Below are 24,702 nucleotides of genomic sequence, written 5' to 3'. Positions count from 1 at the left end.
ATCCTCCCAGCCGTGGGAGGTGCTGAGCGGGACTGATCCCCAGAAGGCACCTGAGGGCATCCTTGGCAATGGTGTACAGAAGAGCATTTGAAAAATGGCGGGGGGGCCACCTGGGTGGCTCAGTTGGTTAAGCAACTGCCTTCAGCTCAGGTCATGATCTCAGGGTCCTGGGATTGAGCCCCACATTGGGCTCCCTGCTCAGCGGGGAGTCGGCTTCTCCCTCTCATTCTCCCTCTATGCTCATGCGCTCTTTCTCTCTCTCTCAAATAAATAAAATCTTTTTTTAAAAAGGGGAGGAAAATGTTTTTTAAAATGTGTGCCTATTTGTACATAGGGTTTTTTGTTTGTTTTTTTACAGGAATGAACAGGAAACTCTTCAGGGGCAACTTCTAGATGCAGTGAGGAAGGAGGCTGCCAGAGATGGTGACCCTTTTTATGTTCCACTCTGCTGAACAGTTTGAGTTTCTTTCTGCTTGCCTGTAGGACCTCCAGATTTCCCTAAATCCAGGTTATTACTGTTACCAGGATCCACGTGAACTGGTGCGGAAACAACGAGGCTACAGACAGAAGCCTCAGACACACCCCTGCTGACAGCACCTTCCCAGCTCCCAGAGGCCTGTCTGCCCCGCGGTTCCCTGCACAACTTCAAAGCCTCTTTCTTCCTGTCTTCCCCTGAAGAGGTCTATCTGAACGACTTAGGTAATGCAACTCAGCTCAAATTTAAAAACATACATCCCCATCTGGGTGTGTGCACACGCACGCACACGTGCACACACACACACCATGCTCTGATACATCCTGTACTCAGATACAGGTTCATCAAGCTTCACCAAGAAACTTCCCACCTCCATCCTGTAAAAGCCTTCTTTGTCTACTTTCTCAAGAGTCACAAAGAGCCTTAGAGATCCTCAGTTCACCCCTCTCGGAATGGAATGAGAAAGCATTTTCTGACCTCAGATCCCTTCACCTGTAATGCAAATTTAATTAACACCCAGCAAGGTCTCCCCAGATTAACGAACGATTTGCCTGTCAGGAGAGCCACCCAAGTACGAGCAGCTTCCTCTGTCTGAGTATCAAATCCCCTCTCAGGTCAAGAAGCCCACTAGGAATTTCGACTTCCTCCATTTTACAGTGCGGGGACGTCAGGACAAGGTTTCCTTCTTCGATGACCTTCTGGAACTTCCTTCTTCAGTGACTGTTTCTTGACCTCTCAAGTTCCTCATTCGAATGGTGACATTCTGCATTACAATAGCCCTGCCTTGAGATCACACACAGATAAGAGTTAATACAACCCCTTTTGGAGAGAGATCCAGGAACCAAAGCCTCGGCTGAGGCCCCAGGACCTGAGCTGCGCTGTTAGAGAAACTGACTGGAGCACAAGAAATCACAACCACCTCACCTGCTGTAGAGGCCACACCAAGAGCCTCCTCCACAATGTCGCTGAATACCCACACCCTTCCCTCTCCCATTTGCTGACACTGCTGTCAGGTGAATCCTCCTAAAGCACAACCCTGATCCTGTGTCATCTGGATTTCCTATTACCCCACCCCCACCCCCCAAACAGGGGAATCTAGACTCAGGTAGATTTCTAAGCCTCTCCTCAATATTGAGACCCATCCTACTGCGGGGTGGGGGTGGGGGAGCGAAACTTTTTTGTGACCTGAACCAGTTTTTCTCCTGGTATATCCTGCTTTTCTCCCCCACTCAAACTAGGTCCTTATGTTCATCATCTTGGGAGAAGCAAGTGGCTAGGAAAAAGCAGAAGTAGCCTGCAAACGGTCCTGGACTTTTATGTCCAAAAGCCCAAGCCCACAGACGGAAAGATGGCTCTCTCACGTAGAGCGCATAACCCAGCCAGAACTACCAAAAAGGGTATTTCCAGAAACTAGAAAGAGACTTCATCAGGCAGGAGGGAGAAAAGGTTGATTTTTGGATTCTGAAGCAGGGCTTCTAGGGAGGGAACAAGACTCCAACAAATGTAGAGCATGGTGGTGGGACTCAGCCATGCGCAGCCTCACAAGGATTCCCATGCAAAAGAGAATCGGAGGGCCGTAAGGACTAAGACGTTTTAGGTTTCCGTGGTAAATCATGTGAGCCAACAATGAGGAGCAGATGCCCACATTCACTTGGCAAATCTAAGATTCTGGAACCATGATACAGGGCAGGGAGGCCTCAAAAAGGACCAAGGAGATGCTTCGCACAGCACAGAGATGAGCTTGAAAAGTAAGTGGAGTTATAATCAATAATACTTCTGTCACAGATCACTTTATGAACTGAGATGCATTCCTACTCTACTCCCTTGTTTAGAACCAGTGTGGCAACAATCCCAAGTCCTTTCGACATTACCCACCCTGGGATGTGACCCCGGTATATCTGAGCATGATATTCCTCCTACTTTGAATACTCTTCCCACATTTTATCCACTTACTCTTACCCATCCTTCAATTCCTAGCTCAATATCACTGTACATGCTTATGCATGTGTGTATATAACATGTGTTAAGTGTATATATTAAGCGTGTTAGGTACATGTGTGTGTATTTATATTAAAATAGAAATTAGAGTCTATGTCCTGAACACAGATATTATAAGAAGAACTTGGATTTAAGTAGATGATGTACAAAAAGATGTAGAGCTTTTTAATAGAACTTTTGGGATTTTTCAAGGGCTTTAGCAAATGCAGACATAGGTTCTACTTCAAAACTTGGCCTGTCTTCACCCTAACATAGCGATATCATTTTTTTAAATTATTTTTCCTAGTCGTCATTAGGACTTCTTTTTCTTTCAAGATTTATTGAATTTAGAGAGAGAGTGCCCAAGCGAGCGAGCAGGGACACGGGCAGAGGGAGATAGAATCTCAAGCAGACTCCCCACTGATGTGAAGCCCAATGCAGGGCGATCTCACGACCCTGAGATCATGATCTGAGCCGAAACCAAGAAAGAGTCAGAGGCTCAACTGACTGAGCCACCCAGGTACCCCCATGAGCAGATCTTCTTTGGTCTATCTATATTCACAACGTAAAGAAAGGGTAGCAGGTCAAAAAAAGAAAAAGGAGCAGCATATGGATTTAAAAGAACATATGAAAAGAAGGCAGTCTGTTGGAAAATTAACTGCACTGCAAGTGGTTCAAGCAAAACAAAAACAAAAGTTTTCTAAGGAGCAAGAGAAGAGCTCACCAGGGAGCTTTTGCACGATGCTGTCCCTGTGAGAGGCCCTAGGGGGCGCCAGCGGTCTAGGACAGCCTGGTTGACTATAGAAGGACCTTAGACTGGAACTGGGAGGGGCAGGCTCGTCAGAACCAGAGTGCACAAAGGCATTTCAGGAAAAGCAAAACCAACAAAAACAAACAAAACAGGATCCTTCTTAGGTCAGATATTCACATAGGACATATTTCTATTACTATCACAAGCTTCCCTCTCAAGATTCAGATTTTTATCCACCTGGTAGAAATGGAAAGACTTGTGGATGACCACCATTCATCTAACACACATCCTTTCTATTAACACTGGATTTCTTTGAGCATTTTTGTTTTTAAATAAAACTTGGGAATAAGAATAATGCTCTCCCAAAAGCAAATAAACAAATGGAAGAAGCCTTGAAACACCCTCAATAATTCTTTGGAGTACAAGTTGAGCTCAAGGAAAGAACTTTAATCTAGCAATACAACAACTTTCCAAGTGGGTAAAAGAACTGTGGCCTGGCCATTGGTTTACTAAGTTTATATGGGACATCGCTTAGCCATGTGATCTTTAGTCATGGCTGCGTCCTCTTAAAATTCACAGCTTACCCGCCTTAAGTAACGGAGGGATATCACCTCCCCAGCTCCATCAGTTTACCTCCACCAGCAGACAAGTAGAGACACAAATCTGTCACAAACCACTCATACTAAAAATACTGACAATCCCAACGAGATACTCCTTTTTCCTGTTGGCACACTGGCACAGAGGACCAGCCATGAATCACATCAACAATTCAAAGAGGTTTAATAAATTACTAGGAAATCGGAAAGCTTTGGTCACTTAACTCCAACATTTCAAGAGCTAAAGATACATAATAACCTGAAAAAAAGGCCCAATGTCTAGAAAAATAAGCAAGCAAATTTATATTAATTAGGAAAAATGACCCTTTGGAGGATGTTTGCTACAGCATTTCACTTTAAAGCACCTGGAAATGACTTTTTAGCGGAATACCATCATATTCTAAGCAATATGGATTAAATCACTTGCTTAGAGTATTAAATTTAATAACCCCCATTGAAAAAAAAAATAACACCCAGTAAAACAGGTAAATTGGTAACAGGCAGCTGGGTAACTTCAAAGTCAGATGTTGGTTCAAAGACACCTAAGGCCATTATAAAGGTAAAATTTTACAGTCCATCATTCTTGCATCTTGCCAAGAAGGTTGGAAGGAATTTTTCATGAACATAATTCCAAGATAACTCTCATAGTTGAATACTGTCAAGTCCTTTGACAGGACCAACAAATACATGTTTTTTGCAGATTTCTCAAGATAATAATTTAAAATTATACTAGTAACTTGACTGCATTTCAAATTTTGAAGTTTAAAAATCACAATGCTAAGTTAATAAGTCAAAACACAGACCTAATGCTTGCTAGGAAGTCTTATCCCCCAAATATTTTCTACTCGTTCATATATCAAATCTCAATTATACATAGGTCACGGAAAACATACCATGTGGAGATAATTCGCATTACTTGAACCCAAGGTAATATTTGACATCTTAACCCATTCTGTGTAAGGGCAGCCTCCTAAGGAAATAGAATTGCAGGTGTTTCAGAGATTTTAGGGATGTTCAGAAGTCCACTCTCACCAGCCCCCTCCTCTCACTTCAAATTCTACTGCCACAACATCCTTTTTGATTCCTGAGTGCATACTTGCTCCTCTCTCTCTCTGCACCCTTTGCAGAGCAGAGAAGAAGTAAATGAATCAACAGAAGCTGCTGCAGGAAGAAGTGTCATGAAAAGAAATGGAAACTAGTGGGCGCCTGGGTGGCTCAGTTGGTTAAGCGACTGCCTTTGGCTCAGGTCATGATCCTGGAGTCCCGGGATCGAGTCCCGCATTGGGCTCCCTGCTCGGCAGGGAGTCTGCTTCTCCCTCTGATCCTCCCCCATCTCATGCTCTCTCTCTCTCATTCTCTCTCTCAAATAAATAAATAAAATCTTTAAAAAAAAAAAAAGAAAAGACATGGAAACTAGTGACGAGTACTGCCAAGGAGGGGGGAGGGGAGGGGAGGGAATGGGAAAGGGAGGGAAAGGAAAGGGGAAAGGGAAAAGAAAGGAAAGGGAAAAGGAAAGAGGAAAGGAAAGGAAAGGGGAAAGGGAAAAGAAAGGAAAGGGAAAAGGAAAGAGGAAAGGAAAGGAAAGGGGAAAGGGGAAAAGGAAAGAAAAATCATGGCAGCACTTGGGCTAATCAGACCTGGTTTGCAGCCAGGTCTAGTCTCTGAATTTGCATGTTAATGAAGTACCAACTTATCTAAATATTTACTTCAGAACAGCATAAATACGCACTCTGTTACTCCTTGACCACCAAAAATTAATGGAATCAGCGGCGACAACTTGTGTCTGTATCACTCTGCAAGTCCCCAGTACTTTCATATACTCTCCCTGGAAGACCGAACTCAGCTAAAATGGAAAACTGATGTTTTAGAGCAAATTTGGAGATTGTATTAGATTTTATTATAACCAAACTTCCAAAAAGCAGTTAATAAAAAAATTTTTTTTTTTTTTTTTAAAAAGGCAATATCAAGAATAACAAACGTAAAGTAAGTTCCTTCGAACGGCTCAGCAGTTCTCACAATACCCCCCCTTTGGCCCAACAGGAAAACTATAGAGAGGTGCCGTTTCTTGTTTAAATGCAGTACTGAAAGGGCACACAGAATTCAGTCAACTCCCAGTGGTCATTTCTGAGATTGTCATCAAAGCCTGAGTTCAGAGCAGCCGGCTGCAGGTCAGGGACAGTCGGCGGACGTGGATCTGCCGCCCAATGCAGAAACCCACCATGATCCCCGACAACAGTGCAGGAAAGAGAAGGCAGCGGTCAGAGCCTGTCTGCCTGGAAACGCAGTTTCTACTATTTCTTGCTGCCAGTGCCGCCCACTTGCTCATCTCCTAGTCAGTCCTCAGCCCACTGCAATGAGGGGATGCCTCAGCTCTCCACAACACGAACAGAGCTATCACTGCCGATCCCAATACCACGTTGGGTCATGCTGCCCCCTCTGTGGAGGGTGACACTCATGACTCTCCCCTCCAGGGCTGTCCCTGGAGCAGGTGACCAAATGTCTCCGAACCCCCACTGTCTAGATAAATAATAGGAGGTGAGGCAGGCCACAGGACCCAACGTGGCCAGTGCACTATGAAAGGAATCACAGGGGCTCGAGTCCTGAGAGCTAACACATGGTTCTCTCCGTCACGGCAACCAGCAACATTTCAGAGAGTGGCAATTCCTTAAATTAAGCTCTGCCAGTTGAGGTTCCACAGTAAAAACGACAGGAAGAATTCCTAAATGACCTTAATGGACATATCCCAGGGATGATTATGGGGGGGCAGAGCCCAAAGCAGCCTGCAATGAATATTTGCCTGAACAAGAAACAAGTCTTTGATTAAGCCCAAGATTAGGAATTTTTTTAACCAAATCATAACCTAGCCTGTACTTGAACTCTTTCCTCCTCCTCCTAGCTCGTGAGACCACACCCTTCTGATTCTTTACTTGCCTTTCCCACTTTAACAGCTGCTGCCCTACTCCCCGTTCATCGGCTCCCCTCTCGGACGCTGTGCTAGGCAGCCTCTAAGATGGTTCACACCTCCTAGGATTCAGGCTCCTTGTGCAATCCCCTCCCCTGGAGTGTGAGGCAGACCGAGTAAATCATTTCTAATGAATATGGCAAAGTGAAGTCACTTCTGATTCTGAGATTATGTTGTGAGAAGACTGGTAGCTTCCATCTTGCCCACCCTCCTGCTCACTCTGAGGGAAGCTGCCACTTACCATGTTGTGAGAGGCTTGTTTAGAGGGACCCAAGTGGTGAGACACAAATGAGCTTAAACCAACAGCCGGCACGGAACCGAGACCTACCCAAAATCACTTGAGTGACCTTGGAAGTGTATTCTTTCCCAAGTCAATCCTTCAGATAAAGCCACAGCTGCAACCGACAATTTGACTATAGCCTTAAAAGATCTTGAAACAGAGACTCCCAGGTAAGCTGCCCCTGGCATCCTGAACCACAGAAACTATGAGATAATATATGTTTATGGTTTTAAGTCACCATTTGGGACAATTTTGTTACACAGCAATAGCTAACTAATGCAGATTCAGGGGTTTCGCCCCTATTTTCCATTTGTAGGGCAATTCTGTTATTTTCCACAGTATTAACTTTTTTTATGTTATGTTAATCACCATGCATTATATCATTAGTTTTTGATGTAGTGTTCCATGATTGTCTGCGTATAACACCCAGTGCTCCATTCAGTATGTGCCTTCTTTAACACCCATCACCAAGCTAACCCATCCCCCACCCCCCTCCCCTCTAGAACCCTCAGTTTATTTCTCAGAGTCCATAGTCTCTCATGGTTCGTCTCCCCCTCCGATTTCCCCCCCTTCATTTTCCCCTTCCTGCTATCTTCTTTTTTTTTTTTTAACATATAATGTATTATTTGTTTCAGAGGTACAGGTCTGTGATTCAACAGTCTTACACAATTCACAGCACTCACCATAGCACATACCCTCCCCAATGTCTATCACCCAGCCACCCCATCCCTCCCACCCCCCACCACTCCAGCCACCCTCAGTTTGTTTCCTGAGATTAAGAATTCCTCATATCAGTGAGATCATATGAGCGAAGATGTCCATCAACAGATGAATGGATAAAGATGTGGTATATATATACATGGAATATTATGTAGCCATCAAAAGGAATGAAATCTTGCCATTTGCAACGAGGTGGATGGAACTGGAGGGTATTATGCTGAGTGAAATAAGTCAACCAGAGAAAGACATGTATCATATGATTCCACAGTATTAACTTTATACTGATCACACTCCTGAATCTATCTGGAGCAGAGACTCTTCTCAAATGCCCACCAGATATTTTTGCCTAAAATGTCCAGACATCTCTTCAACCTCTCAACCAATACCTCTGCTTTCTGCTCCCTGTAATGCATATGTCAAATAGTGTTAAGACCTTTCATTTATCACCCAAGCCAATATCCTAAGAATCAGCCTTGACTTCCTCTCCTTATTCCCAACATTTAATTACCAAGCTTTACCAACTTGACTTCAGCTGGCCTCTGTCTACTTAGTCACTATAACCTCTCTAAACAGAAGACCTAACTATGTCCCTCTCCCACTTACAAGATTTCAAAAATCTAGGATACAAAACCCAAATCCCCAAGTCTGGAACCCAGAGCCCTTGAAGATGAGCCTGGTCCTCTAAGGCTTCCTCCACTTCACAAACAAGTAACATCTGTAGTCCTTGGAGCTCAGCTTGTTAAGTCATGCTGCTGCACCTGCTGCCCCTCCACCCTGATTCCTCTCCCTCGCACATCCACCTGTCCCAGGATGCCAAGTCAACTCCTACCCAGCCTTCAAAACTACTGGGGCACACTTCCTCTGTGAAGCCCTCCCTGATCACTTCACATTCCCAAGAGTAAATTATTCCTCTGTACTCACAAATGACTGCACTTAGCAGATTGTATTCTAGTTACTTTGTCATAAACCTGTCTCCCTCTTTTGAGCTTCTCATCTTCTGAGAACCTCCAGCATCTAGCCCAGAGCCCAGCCCATAGTAAGATATAACATATTGTACTAAACAGAATTGTGTTATATCAGAACACCCCTCGGTGTCTAACTCAGAGATCTGAAAATCAAAAATGTAAAAACCACCTTCAGCATTTGTAGAAACCAGAAATTCCAACCGTGTGCTCAAGACCCCTCTGCCATCTCTTTTGCTATTGTCCCTAAGCTATAGTCCCATCTTCCCTGTCCCCTAGCCTCAGAGTTCTTCCATTTCATTCCATTTCATCCACATGCCAGAGCACAAAACAATCCTGAGGTTTCTATTAAGGGAAAAAAAAAAAAAGTATCCTATTTCACCTCACTCCATTTTCAGTAATTTTAAAACCTGCCCAAAGGTCCTACTTAAGACATGTTAACACACCTCATTTGAAGTATCTTTAACTAGCCAGTCTTTGCTCCTATTATCTATCTAGTTAGTCCTTTAATTTATTCATAATGGACAGATGTGACTATAGGCAGTGGTCCTCAAACCTGGCCACAAAGAATTCTGGAAACATACTCACTCCCCAGGTTCTACCCGCCTAGGAGGTGACCCCAATCATGCGTATGTGCAGGCTCAAGAGTCCACAGGTGTTTCTGATGTATAGCAAGGATCAGAACCACTGCATTAGACAATCTCTCAGTCAACTTAGTCATTGAATAACAAGGAGATACCCAGAGACATCAACACTCTGGGCCACGATCTCACAGCTACTGACCAACCCGGAGTTCTGATCTGGATACCCCATACCACACTGCCTTCCCTACCGGGGTCCGTTGTGAGCTAAGAGTAGGGGCAAACACAGGAGCAAGGCCCCTGCCTTCAAGGGGCTGCTTGCACAGGATCTATAAATTAGAAGTGAAGGAGTCTGTTAGAACATGCCTCTTCCATGAGCTGGAAGAATAAAGAAGTAGGAGCTCCTTTTCCTGTAAATTAGGAGTGGTCCTTGGGCTTCTGGGAAGTTCCCACTGTGGGCTGGGAAGTTCTCAGCGAGGGCTAGCAAGTTTAGGCATTCTCTTGGCACAAAACCACACAACAGTGAGGAAGTATCCACTTTGGTGAGCAACCGGGCAGGCATCACTTCAAGGCCTTCTTTGAGCGACTCCCAGCCACACTTAGAGTGAGGACCCGTGGCCACCAGCCACGACTAGCCACCCACCACCGAACACCAGCTCTGAGGTTTCCCCTTCCCAGACAGGCACGCTGCCCCGGTTTATTTTACCCTTCCCTCGGGGCCACAGTCACCTTGCCATGGCCCTCGGCAAATCGTCGTTGGCAGACCAACAACAAACAACTCCAGATGGAGAAATGACAAACTATTCCAACAAACTTTGCAAAGGAAAAAAAAAAGATACTTCTGAGTTTGTTTTTTGTGGGCAGCTGGAAAAAAAATAAATAAATCTCCCAAATACCAACACCTCTCCAACGAGGTTTCTTGCCAGGACCATGAGGACTGGTGCTAAGAATGTGAGTTTCCGGCAGAGAGAATGTGACACATCACTTAGTCAAAGGCAAGCCCGGCCCTGGCTGAGAATCTTTGTCAGAACTAGGTTATGCTCTCCCTGTAAGAAGTTTAAAATGAGGGCAATGGTGAAGTCACACCAATGAGTCATTTTCCCACATGCCATGCTCCCTTTCGACATGATCAATAGACCAAGTTCTCCGAGAGCTTCCTTTGGATTGTGGGCTGTATCCAGCACGTGGGAGGAGGGTTTGGCATTCTCAGTCAGAAGCGCTCTACCCCCACCCCAAAATAACCCAGATAAATTAAAATTGCACGGAAGAGTAATGACAATGGGCTTCTGTGGACAGGAAAGAGGAAACTGAGAGGCAAACATTGAAACTGCCCCGTGGTCACTCTTGATAGGTTTGTTCTGTGAGCAAAAAAAACTGGTCTGTCAGCAGAAGCCTGGGCCACGGGATCCTGGGTCTGGAAGCTTGAGAATAATCCCGACCCAGGATTACAGACTGTGAGCATGTGTACACACACACATGCACACTCACCAGGGGTGTCAAAGGCACCAGGGTCACTGTTACCCGCCTCCTTTTCCCTCTTCTTCCCAGGGAAGCTTTAGGAAACAGCAGGAACTCTGGGGTAGGCAGCTCCGACTCGTCCAGGCCTTCAAGGAAATAACACCATCTTCCGCACCAAAAGGGATCACCCAGAGGGAAGGACAAGAATGGCTGCTGGATCTCTGACAGATTAGAGATGTATTTCCTTGAACAGAAGAAGAAAGAGAGGCAGACAGGGTGGGGGCCAAAGGAGTGGCAGGGAGGGATCCATGCACAGAGCCGGCAGGTTGTCCTCCTCCTCCCCTTCTTCCTCCTTCTCCTCAGTCCAAGCTCTCAGAAACCAGGCCTCGAATGGGGCATTCCTCAGGGTAGAAGGACACCTAACAGGTACAGGGAGAGGGAATCTCAAGCCTTGTTTTGTGCTCTGTCCTCTCCTAGACAACTTAATACTACGTAAGAGCAAGACTAAAGTTTAAGTGAGCTTCACGTCTAGACAAAGAACCTCAGCTTCACACAAAATTTCCCTTACCACTATTGGTTTTTTGACATTGATCTTTATCAGGACACAAAAGCATTCATTCCCCGAATATGGATACAGAATAAATAAACACATACAAATGAGAGGTTAGCAGAATTTTCCAGTTTTGGGCCACACAGGAAACGTTTTAGTCTTTGTGGGCCAAGAGGGAATATCAAGGACATTATAGGGATACTTAAAAAAAAAGCTTCCCACAAATTTTATACTGACAAAATTCAAAACATAATGAAATATAATTATTTGTAATACAAGTCTCCTAACATGAGGAATGATATTGTATTTGGGAGATGACGAGCTGCTTATTTGGGGTTCAAAGTTAACATTCCCTATCATCAAAATCAATGGCAAATGTTTACCTATTAATACTGATCTGTAATGTGACTTTATGTATTTCATCTTTGAAAATTTCTTTTCACACAGATATGTAACACTGATCCACGAGTATGATCTTAATTAACTATATTCCGCATTTAAGAAATTCTATTAGATTCTTCTCCTGATATTTTCCTTTTAGCACATCATATTGCAGATTCCAAGTGAAATTAGGTGGAAGCTTCTAATTTGCACAGTTAAATGGATTTTGACATAGGAAAATACCTTTTGTACTTGCACTGAGGTCTGAAAAGCACTGCTGGTATTTCATTTGAGCTAAGAAAACTTAAGCACTACAAACTGGTTTGAGAACAGAGATCTCATTTCTTATTTTAACTAGACAACATAGGAAGTACATAAAGCGGCTTGACATTGCTAGTGATTAAAACAACGTCATTTATCTAAATAACTACTTCAGTATTAAGTTTCACATTATAAGCATTGTTTTGAGTTGTAGTTTTATGTTAGCTCATTATCAAGTCTGCAACAAAAGCTAACTTCCAAAAGCTAATTTTGGTGTTCAGTATTAGTGGCTGAAGGCAGTTCTTCCTGTTCAGAAGAATTTTCATCTTGGCCCTAAATTTTAAAAATTCACAGAACACACACACAGTTTTACCAGTGCTAAGCTCTCCAAGTGCTGTGTGGTCGGGCAAATCAGGATATTCAGCTTCTACCCCTGACAAAAATTCACAGAAGCCACTGACTTAAGTAAGTCTACCATTGGCACCACTTGTGTTCAATAACAGAAGACAAATTCAAGTATCTCCAAAGTACCTGATGATAAAAACAATAATCATAGACTTCCAACACCCTATATTTTCACAAGCTCTGTAAATTTATCCAAGTACACCTTTTTCTGATCTACACTTTTTTTTTAATGATTTTATGTGTAAGTAATCTCCATACCCAACATGGGGCTCGAACTCACAACCCCGAGATCGAGAGTCACATGTTCTACTGACTGAGCCAGCCAGGCACCCCTGAGCCACACATTTTTATCACCTGTCATAAACCATCTTGAATTCAGTACAGTCTGAAGTAGAAACTATGTTTTGTTTCCTTGAGAATATTCTCTCCTGTATGTAGCTGTTCTGTAGAGAGCGTTCACAGACACTAACTTTCTCCATCACTTCAACTCTACATTCATCCAAGTAAACAACAACTGAGCAGAGTTCGTATCTGTGGACTCATCAAGAACCAAGGAAAACCATTTGCCTTGTTGTCTGCTGACATCAAGCCCAAGCTCAACTCCTAGACAACACTAAAAGTATGAACAACTTTGTTTTCTCTTAACATATTTCTTCAACTGCTACAATGAAACATGACTTCATTAACTCACCACCAGTAACTAGCTTTTCTGACTGCGCTAACAAGTCACTTGAAAACTTACTTTGGTTGCAGCCTCACTTAATTTTAGGGGTCAGGGAGAGAAACTCTACCATAATGAGATATTTGGTCTTAAATTCTCATTTCTCACTGCTGCTTTCCTGTGAGTAGGGCACATTGTGTTGAGTGCTTGGTCTGCTGACCGCACGGTCTCATCACATAATAAACACAGTGCTTTGCCATCTCCTTGAATAACAAAGGGATATTGTGGCTGTAAAGAGATACACAGGGCACTCAAAACACTTGTCAAGTTACACCTGCATCATGATTTGTAGCACACCAAACAGCAGCTCGATACAGCCTCTGTCACAACGCCTCAGCCTTGCTGTTGTACTGAGAAAGCAGCTGTAGATACTATGTAAACAAATGAGCAGGGGTGTGTTCCAATAAAACTTGACTTATGGCACTGAAATTTGAATTTCATACAATCACATTATGTGTCACCGATTATTCTTTTGATTTGTTTTAGTCATTCAAAAATGTAAAAAACCTTCTTAGCTCTTGGGCCAAACAAAGGCAGCTGGAGGGGCGCCTGGGTGGCTCAGTCATTAAGCGTCTGCTTTCGGCTCAGGTCATGATCCCAGGGTCCTGGGATCGAGCCCCGCATCGGGCTCCCTGCTCAGCGGGAAGCCTGCTTCTCCCTCTCCCACTCCCCCTGCTTGTGTTCTCTTTCTTGCTGTGTCTCTCTCTGTCAAATAAATAAAAATAAATAAAATAAAAATTAAAAAGGCAGCTGGCCATTGACTGTCAACCTCTGATTTACATGAGATTTGGTTCCATCGGCACAGTGACACCACCCACTATCAGAGTCTTAACTTTTCCCTTTGAGGAAGTAGTCAGAAAGTGGAATGCCACTAGGTCTATGAAGGAGGAAAGGGGAGGTCAACAGAGAATGAAGAAAAGAGGAATTAGAGATGCCACAGATAAGCCTTGCCCATTTCATAGTTTTGCCTAGGTCAAGTCCATTTACCTTCAGAGAAGACTCAGATGACAAATTTCCTGATGTCTGATTACAGGTATGATTACTATTATGGTAACCACCACAATCTATGGACTGACAACTGATGTCCCAGATAATGATCTTGGAGCTTTACATTTAATCTTCTCTGTAACATGAAATAGATAGGTATTATTCCTCAATCAGAAAACTGAAGTTCAAACACATTAAGTGATTGCCCATCAGTCCTACTACTGGTAAAGAGCAGAGCAAGAATTTGAACTCGTCTGTCTGATCCTTAACCACTACTCTAAACAGTTCATTAATTTTTAATAGCAGTCTGTATGCCAACATACCATTCCAACTGCCACCTAGCCCAGTATTTCCCCAACACTTACTTATTACAGGGTGTTTAGACCTTTGGGAAACAGACACTGCTACCATATTTTACCATATTTTACTAAACGTAAAAAGTAGACAGGCGAACTGACTTCCCTCAAGTGACATACAGTTAGCAGTACAACTAAAAAGAATAGAATTAACAATTAGAGCTCTAATTCATTTTTTAATTTCCTGTTCTTTTGCTCTCCCTCAAAAGCATGTTGAATGCTGGCAACATAAAAATTTTGGTCATTTTGTAATGTATAAATATTGAATTACTGTGTTGTATACCTGAAACTAAGTGTATGGCAATTATTCAATTAAAAATTTTCAAAATTTTAGAACTTTTTGTACACCCCATAAGTCAAATCACATTCCCCATATAGCTGATTAAGTTTCAGAAGCCATTCTTGAGGTTAAAATGTAAAGACTTTATAAATATTTAGTTGCTGAATTCATGACTAAATCATCTACCAAGTTCCCAACACTATAATGGGCACTGAACAACACACAGGGCATAAAAATCAATCCATACGTTATTTGGGAGAACAAAATTAGCATAAGTAGAGAGCCATCATACCAGTATTGTCTAGTGAAAGAAACACAAGATAGTTAACCTCTGCCTTTTTCTAGAACAGTGATAGTCTCTCATTCTGTAATTAAGTAACTGCAATTGACTATGTATGTATTAGATATATGGCTGTTAAATCATGCCATAGTGTTTAGAAAAGAGAAAGATTAATGGTTGTAGGGAGAGTGAACAGGTTGAGGAAGTACATAACAGAACAGGGATTTGATCTATATCTTGAAAAAGAGGTAGGGTTTGGAGAAGCAGAAGGGACACAACATGCCAGGGAAGCGAATTGCCTCAAGAAAAGTCAAAGAGTCGAAGTCAGCATCAAGATCACTGACGAGAATACAAGAAATGAGGCTAGATAAACAAGGCAGGACTAAGGAAGGTATCAGAGAACCCTAAACTCAAGACTACAGAACTAAGTCCCCAGGGAGTAGTGAAGTGATATTTCAAAACAAGGTCTGGGAAACTATTAGATTAAGCATCTGTATAAAAGATAAAATTTAAAGGGTAGAATCAGGAAAACCAGAAGGGAAAAAAAAAAAAAAGCCCTACAGTGGTAATCGGAAGGAGAAACACTGTCTGCTGTGTTTCTGCAGGTCTTGTACCAGCATCTGGATAATCTTTTCAAGGATGTCTGGAAAGCACGCGGCCTTGAACAACAGAGATAGTGTCTCCATCTGGAGCAAAAAAGATTTGTTTGCTGCCCAGGAAAATGAACAGGTCTCTCTGGGGCAAACGTTAGGCAAAATTTGTCAGCAGCTTCTTGTTGAGAATGGAGTGTCCTAAGCTCAGGGTTCCCCCCCTATGACACCAACCCACTAAGTCAGTAGCCCTATGGGACTTAGGAGCTACGGGAATGAAAATGAACATGAAGTTTGTGCTGCCTGCTGTACCATGACTAATAAAGTCCTTTGTCTCTAAGAATTCTCGTATCTTCTGTCAGCATCCACAAAACTGTGGGAGGCTGAACTTTTAGCTTGCAATCAGGAAAACAGTTCAAACTCTTCACAGTTCTTGAAATGTGACTTACTAGACTGAGGTCTGAATTTCACAAATTTGCAGGATACAAGGTCACCTAATATAAATCAAATGTATTTGAATACATTAGCAAACCATCGGAAAATTTACATAGCATCAGAAAGCATACAATACCTAGGGACACATTTACCAAAAGGTATTTTTTTTTTTAAGATTTATTTATTTGAAAGACAGAGAGAGAGCATGCAAGCATGTGCATGAGTGGGGCGGGGAGAAGGGAGGTGGAGGGGCAGAGGAAAAGGGAGAGAAATCCTCAAGCAGACTCCCCACTGAGCACAGAGCCCAACAGGGGGCTGGATCCTAGCACCCTGAGATCATGACCTGAGCCAAAAATCAAGAGCCAGATGCTCAACTGAGCTATCCAGCCACCCCCAAAAGGTATTTTTGAACATCTATACTGAAAAATACAAAAATGTAAATAAATGTGGAGATATACCATGTTCATAGATTTGAAGAATGAATACTGTTAAGATGTCATATATCCCAAATTGGATCTATAGCAGCAGTTTCCAAATTCTTTTTCTCAGGACTCCTTGACACTCTTAAAAATAATGGGGGGAACCAAAAAACTTTAATTTATATGGATAATATCAAATATACCATGAGAAATTTAAAACAATTATTTTACAACTCATTTAAAATTAATACTCATTAAACATTAACAATTTTTTATGAAAATTCTTCCTAAAAGAGTAAAATTGAGAATATTGGCATTGTTTTTACATTTTTGCAAATATCTTTCATATTTAACATAATAAAAGACAGCTGGATTTTCCTACCTGCTTCTGCATTCAGTCTACTACAAGATCACACATTATGTGGCCTCTGAAAGACTATTGTACACTCTGAAGAAATTGAGAGTGTGAAAGCAAGCAATGTCTTAGTATTATTATAAAAATAGTTTCATCTGGTAAACACCAAGAATTCTAGCTTCAATACAAAGCAAATTATAGTCCCACTGTAACTCCTATTTTGCTTAAAAAAGTGATAAGCTGATTCTATAATTTATATGGAAATACAAAGGTCCTACAAATCAAACATCAAAAAGCAATGTTGAAAATGAAGAAGAAAATGGGTGACTCAGTCGGTTAAGCATCTGCCTTCAGCTCAAGTCCGGGATAGAGCCCCATGTCGGGCTCCCTGCTCAGTTGGGGGTCTGCTTCTCCCTCTCCCTCTGCTGCTCCACCCCACTTGTGTTTGCTCTCTCTTGCTCACTCTCTCAAACAAATAAATAAAATCTTAAAAAAAAAAAATGAAGAACAAAATTGGGAGACTTACACAACTGTGTTTGATGGCCTACTTTTGAAGCTACAGTGTTCAAGACAGTGTGGTTCTAGCTTAAGGATCAGCAAACAGATCAATAAAATAGACTAGAAACTACCAAATAGACTCAAACAGACACAGTTGATTGATTTTTGACAGCAGGCACCCCAAAGGAGGGAAAAAACTTTTCAACAAATGATGCTGGAACAACTGGGTATTAGTATGGGAAAAAAAATGAACCTGGATCTTACCTCATGCTACACACAAATATTAACTGTACATTAACCATGTTAAAACTATAATGCTTCTCAAGAAATCATAGGAAAGTATATAATTTGGGAATAGGCAAAGATTTCTTAAATGGCACACAAATCAACCATGTAAAAACAGACAAATTAGACCTCAAAATCACTATCTTCTGCTCATCACCACACAGTAAGAAAATTAATAGGCTAGCCACAGACTGGGAGAAAAAAATGCATGGTGTGTGTGACAAAACAGATTGGTATCCAGGATAAAGAATTCCAACTCAGAGAAAAAACAATTAGTAAGTGTGCAAAAGATTGAACAGACCTTTCACAAGGAAAAATATACAGATGGCCAAAGTGTACATTAAAAGCCATTCACCATCATTAGTCATCAGGGAAATGCAAATTAAAAACATAATGAGATACCACTACACACTGAGAAAAATTAATACTAAAACAACTGACAATACCATATGTTGGTGTATATATGGAGCAAACAGAACTCTCATTCTTTCTCTGCGGGAGAGTTAAAATAGTAAAACCACTTTGGAAAAAGATCGTAACAGTTTCTTATAAAACTAAGCATACGCCTACCTTCCAACACAGAAATTCCACTCCTAGGTATTTACCCAACAGAATTGAAAGCATATGTCCACAAAAGGACTAACACAATGATGTTCATAGCAGCTTTATTCATAATAGACCCAAACTAGAAACATCCTAAGTATTCATCAACAGATGAATGGCTAAACAAATTGTGGTTTATTGATACAATGGAATACTACGCAACAATAAAAAGGCAGATGGCAATATGAGTGAATTTCCAAAAAAGTACCGTGAATAAAAGAAGGCATACACAAGAGCGCACACTGTATAAACTCATTTATATGAAGTTTGCAAACAGGGAAAACTAATTATGGTGAAAATATCAGAACAGTCAAGGTCTCTCAGACAGAGGGTAGGACTGAGTGGGAAAAGGCTGACAGAAGTCTTAGGTAGGGTTAAGTTCTCTATCTCAATCAAATTTGGGTTCCATGAGTGTAGATATTTCTCAAAATTCAAAGGGTACACATGTAAGAATTGTTCATTTCAGTGCATGTACACTGGATACAAAAAAATCTATAAGCAAATACTGACCTCTAGTTAATAATATGCATGCTGAAGTGTTTATAGTTAAAAGTAACATTAATAATAATGATAATCTACATCTCAGTCTGAAAACAATCAAGTAGATGAAATAGATCTATGAACACACACTGCAGTACCACCATGAGATGCTCGGTTAAGAAAATGAAATCTTTCATAAATATAGACTAAATTATATTCCATAACCACTTTGATCACTTTATCCCTCCATTATCCCCCTAAGTGAAAGGAACATGCCCCACTAACACCAGTTTCTCCATCTCAGGACTAGGCAAAACACCCTTATTAAGTCCTATGATCTGATGTGATATAATCAAGTACAAGGCTAGGGCTACTTTTGTTCAGATGTCTACAAGAGCCATTTCAGAAAACATTTTAAATAATGTCACTTTTAATTTAAAAAAAAAAAGCTACCAAACAATTCCAATAGCTATAAAGCCTGAGTCTTAAAAGAATACAAATGTGGTGCTTTTCGTTTCAAAACCAGAAGCCTCTCTGACCCCCTCATTTTCTTTTGAATATGAATATAATCCATTGTCTCTGATCGATTTGCTTTTCAAGACCACAAATATTTTAATTTTAGCCATCATAAATGTATTTCTGCAAAAAAAAAAAACCTAGAATTTTAAATTCAGTGCAACCAATGGCATTTAAAAGCCATCCCCACCCCAGCCCACTCCTACCCATGCAGTGCATGCATGCGCCCCTTAAGACGATTTACACACAACCCAAATTAATTATGGGCAAAATAATCATGCCATTATGCCTTGGATTTAAACGGTTCCCAGTAACAATCAAAAATAAAATGTGACTAAAATCCATAGAAACCTACCCTGTATGCAAATAATTTCCTCCAGTTATTAGAATTAAGTACCTGTGTGTGTTTCAGGACTCCAGTGAGTTTTCAAGGGGGAAAATTAAACAAGAAAGGATCCCTAGTACATGGTCATCTCTTCTCAGCCCACTTCTAACACCATTTCGGAACCCTAAATTCTCATCCCATCATGCACCGGCACATAGACTTTAAATAATCCCGGGGGTCAGCAGCTGACGAGCGTAAGGGTGAAGTACGTGGGAGTAAAATGGAGTCTGCTGTCTAAAATAGGCCTATGTGTACAGTCCAAAGTCAGCTTGCAAGAGAGGAGCTAAGAATTTCTGACGCTGCCTGAACCAACAACATCTAGAGACCTTGGCTCTCTTATTCCAAACATCTCTTGCCTGTTTTATTTGTTTTTAAGAATGGAGTGAAAGGCCACCAGAAGCCTAAAAATAGCCTGTCTTCATATTTGCACGAGATGTACCTGAAGTCTAGAAGGCGTTTCTCTGTTCTTTTAGGGAGGTGTCCAACTGATGCTCTAAAGCTCCCACTCCTTCCCTCTGTCTCAGTGGAAAAGCTTTTATGCTCCAAATTTAACGCTGCAGAGTTAGTTTCAAAAGCCCACTATAATTATATACTGAAAGGAACATACTCTCCCTCTTGCAGTCATCTTAGGATTTCTCAGATAGCCTGTGTTCAGTACATGAATACCAATACTGAACACTCTTCCACCTTTACAGGCCCAGACTTCCCAACCACACAAGCCTGTCCAGTCCAAAGGCTAAGCGCGAGAGCGTGTGGCTCAGCTGCTTTCGTCCTATAGAAGTTCTCCGTTTTGTATGTAGATTTTTCGGCTCAGCCATTACCCTGGGCACCATGGTCCTAGCAAGTCTGAACCCAAGAAAAGGAGTCCCTTTAAGGTGTTTGAAATTAGATCCCAAGGCTCCCTGAAGTTTCCATGTGCATTCTGTTGATTTATGGGTCTCATTAGTGGGGAAGGCTGGAATAGTCCTCTTCTTTTCTCTGCTAGTGGGTTCAAAGCACTGTACGCTTGGTTACCCAAGTACATTAAAACTAATTTAAATCATCATCTTAAGCACCAGTGTGCTCAACAAACCAGAAAAGACGCTGGAATCCAAAATGTATGGTCACATTTTATACTTAACAGGACACAAAGTAGCAAATCCATCAACACAATGGTATAGTTTTTTATGGGCATAGGCAAAACACTTCTTAAATGTTGTACTACCTAATGCTGCCTTTTAAAAAATGAAATTCACAGGGTGCCTGGGTGGCTCAGTCATTAAGCATCTGCCTTCGGTTCAGGTCATGATCCTGGGGTCCTGGGATCGAGCCCCGCATTGGGCTCCCTGCTCAGCGGGAAGCCTGCTTCTCCCTCTCCCACTCCCCCTGCTTGTGTTCCCTCTCTCGCTGTGTCTCTCTCTGTCAAATAAATAAAATCTTAAAAAAAAAATTTTTTTTAAATGAAATTCACATCATCCTTCCCCTTCTGTAAGGCCAAGTTAATTAAGGGTAATCACTTGTAAGGATAACATCAAGTGGCAGTGAATGTATACAGCTGTGAAAATAAGATAAACACCTACATTTGTATAAACCACAGGTAAAGTTAACAAGCTGGTACCACTCATTTTCTATCCTCTCCTTGTAGCATTGTCATTTCAATGCACGCATGCCATGTCACTTTCTGAGCATAAAAGGAAATGCTTTTTATCCTGCTACCTTTATACTAAAGCTCACAGTCTCAAAATAAAATAGGAGCAATTGAATTAGTACCAGTTAAACAGAACTTCTGACATCAAAGGACAGCCAAAAAACCTGAAACATGGTTTTCTGTGCTGAAAACCTTACCCAAATATGAAATTCAATAGTTTTTAATGTGCTCTTGATACAAGGTATCAACTTCAAATACGAATGTCACCTATGCAAAATTCATCCTCTAGCATATTTATCATTTGTAGCAACTATGATTCTGTTATCTGCAAAATGTTCCAGAGTATTCATTTTTGTAAAAGAAAAAAGAACAAGAGGAAGACTAACTGTGTTGATTCAGTGGAAAGAACTAGGCTTATAAGTTACTGAAACTGAATGTTAGAACTGGCTTTGTATAATGGCAAATCACTTAAATTTTGGAAGCTTTCGTTACTCATTTATAAAATATAAGAGGTAGGGTGGTTACTTCTAATTTCCTCTAAGGCCCTAAGAATCTATTATCAATGGTCTTTTGCAGGAATTTATCTCTTTGAGATAGCTTTTAATGATAATTATATTACTACATGCTTATTACTTTCATAAACATTGGCAAATTTCTATATATTTCCTTATAAATGGTTATTACTGGCCTACAAAGATGATAAAATGCTTCTCATGTACAGTTACCACTTTGAGGAAGTGGAGAAGTCCCAATTTATCCAAGCTAAAGTAATTGGAAACATTCCTAGGTTTCTTCTTACTCAAGAGTCAACCAGAAAGAGCTCTCAATGGCCAAAGGTGGAATAACTTGAACGAAATAAGTATTTTGGCTAAAATAATATAAATAAGGGACTGAATAATTAAATGGGGGGAAGGGACAAGTACTCCTTACAAAAGAGTTCCGAATAAAATACAAAGATAGCCCCCCATATACACCCCAGAGGTAGAGCTTAATTCCCTGCCCCTTGTGTGTGAATGGTACTTAGTGACTTGCAAGAAAGAATGGAACAGAAGTAATTTCCCAGTAGAAAAATGTGGGAGACACAACCTTAGCAAGTGGTGAAGATTATCACCAGTAAAATCATGTTCCTATCATATACCTACTCATTTGAGGTGATGAGAAAGGAACTTCACTGTTGCAGTATTTTTCTCCCAAACCCATTACCCCAGTCCCATCACGAAAAAACACTGATTAAACCCAAGTTGAGTGACATACTACAAAATACTTTCAGAAGTGTCAAGGTTTATAAAAAACAAGAAAAGAACGAAAAACTGTAACAGATTATAGAGTTTCTTAAGGAGACAAGACAACCGAGTGCAAAGTGGTATCCTAGACTGGACGTGGAACAGAAAAAGGACATCAATGGAAAAACTGGTGAAATCTGAATAAAATCTATAGCTTAGTTAACAGCAGTATACCAATGTTAATTTCTCAGTTGTGACAAATTTGCCAAGATTGAATAAGATGTTAACGTTAAGAAAAACTCTTAGTGAGTATGTTAAAATTAATTCAAATCATCATCTGAAGCACCACTGTGAAAGGTATATGGGAAGTCCCCATATTATCCTTGCAATTTTTCTGTAAATCTAAAGTTATTCCAAAATAAAGCTTGTATAATATTAATAAATCACATACTTGAGTCAAATTTACTACATGGTGACTCATACTCCATCTTAACTCACTGAAATAAAATATGCCGATACTTCAAGGAATTTTGAAATATACTGAATAAACATTTGAGCACCTTGTGGATATTCCCAGAAGAAAAATCATTTTAAGAGATTCAGAATTTTTAACTGTTTCTGTGGTAACTCATGATTTTGGGGAATTATAAAGAAAATCCTCTCGTTTTCCATAAAAGAAACGCCCCCTTCCCCTATGCAAGAGGTATCTGCTAGGCACTTGGATGTCACCCCCCAACCCCCCACCAACTCCAAGCCCAAACTATAAAGGAGAGGACTGGGAAAAGAATACAGGAGAGAGTAATCAAGTCAGTCACATTGTAGGGAACTGGGTCTTTCTGAAAGTCAAGCAAGGGAAGATAGTCCAATTGAACCTCTTGCAGATTTTGGGATTTCCCAGCACACAGAGAGACTGGTGATTGTTCCCCAGTCGGGCATCTGCTTACGCAGTGCACTGGGGGATCTGCGCCCCTACCCGTATGCCTGTCAGAACAGGAGAGAAGAAAACAAGCAACTGGGCAGAATAGAGCCGAAGACTCTAGGGCAAACAGCCTGCAGTCCCATCAGTGTGGGCCAAAGTAGAGTGACCTTCCCACGAGTCAAGGGGATGTCACAGAAACAAAGTGGAGCACTGACAACAACGTATTGTGTTTGCCAGTGTTTTTTTTTTTCCCCCCTTCCCAGGCCCATAGAGGGATTTGATTTCCCAGCCTACCTTGAATTTAAGTTAGGACCACTAAATTCTCCCCATGGGAATCTGAGTGACAGGCAAGCAATTGTAGGTATATTCGGAAAAAAAAACAAACAAAAAAACCCATCATCAAAAAAAAAAAGAGTGGGCATGAATCTCCAAGAGCTCTCTCTTTCTCCCTCCCTCCCTCTCCCCGCTCTCTCCCCCTCTCTCCTGTACTCAGAGGTGAAAGTGAAGAACCTCAAGATGAGCAGTTACAAAACGGAATCCACTGGGCCTTTGATTCCCTACTGGAGAAGAGCTGGTGTATGAGTCACATGTGCCACACTGGACTGTGACATAAATACATTCAGTTATTGAAATTGTTTTCACAGCATAACTTAGTTTATCCCTAAAGATAATTAAGGATTAAGTCCTAACTGAAAATTAAAGAGAGCTTGAGGTTTCTGGCGAGTATCCTACCAAAAGTGGGTGTCCATTGACATGACCGATGGACACCCGTCTCTTATGCTCATCCCTCCTCCCTGCCCCAGCATCGAAAGAGTAGTCCAGTCCCTCTAGCCCAACTATAAGGGGGAAAAGGTGGAGGGGTAGTAATTCGATAGGAGATTGGCATTTCAAAAGGGAAAGCAACCCAAAGATCACGGAATCCAAGATAACAGATTTTAACAAAGCCATATTCTAAAATAACACTTAGGAGGAAAAACATTTATTATTAATATCTCTCAATAAACTAATTTCCCTTAGCATCTCAGTTTCTGTTTTGTCCTACACCTTGGTCTTTCTCTTCTAGACAGCCTAAGTTTATTGTGAAAAATATTTGCCAAATAATAAATCAGGTTCTTGACTACCTCACATAATATTAGACATTAACTATTCGGGATTTTTTTAAACTCATTCTCCCAGATTTCAATAAAAAGGGCTTTGTCTGTTTTCCCCCCAAATTTTCCCATTCACTCTTGGAGAGACAATGTTTAAATACGTTTAAAGAACCTACTTTAGGGTGCCTGGGTGGCTCAGTTGGTTAAGCGACTGCCTTCGGCTCAGGTCATGATCCCAGGGTTCTGGGATCGAGCCCTACATCGCGCTCCCCCAGCTGTGCGGGGAGCCTGCT

At 41.4% G+C, this 24,702-nt stretch overlaps 1 protein-coding gene across 5 annotated transcripts in view; it reads right to left on the bottom strand.

The window, feature by feature from the left end:
• Nucleotides 1–24,702, bottom strand: part of LTBP1 (latent transforming growth factor beta binding protein 1) — a 389,228-nt gene that overhangs the window by 285,771 nt on the left and 78,755 nt on the right. Inside the window, exon 1 of one of the 5 annotated variants that reach the window (XM_032410269.1) lies at nt 19,520–19,536. The exons of the other annotated variants lie outside the window; for them this stretch is intronic. The gene's annotated coding sequence lies outside the window, so the exon portion shown is untranslated. Of the gene's footprint in view, nt 1–19,519; nt 19,537–24,702 lie in introns of those variants that run through there. 5 annotated transcript variants of the gene reach the window in all.

This window comes from Phoca vitulina, unplaced genomic scaffold, assembly GCF_004348235.1.
Source record: "Phoca vitulina isolate PV1807 unplaced genomic scaffold, GSC_HSeal_1.0 scaffold12, whole genome shotgun sequence".
NCBI lineage: Eukaryota > Metazoa > Chordata > Mammalia > Carnivora > Phocidae > Phoca > Phoca vitulina.
The sequence above is the reverse complement of the archived record's forward strand: the minus strand, read 5'-3'. Positions and strand labels throughout refer to the sequence as shown.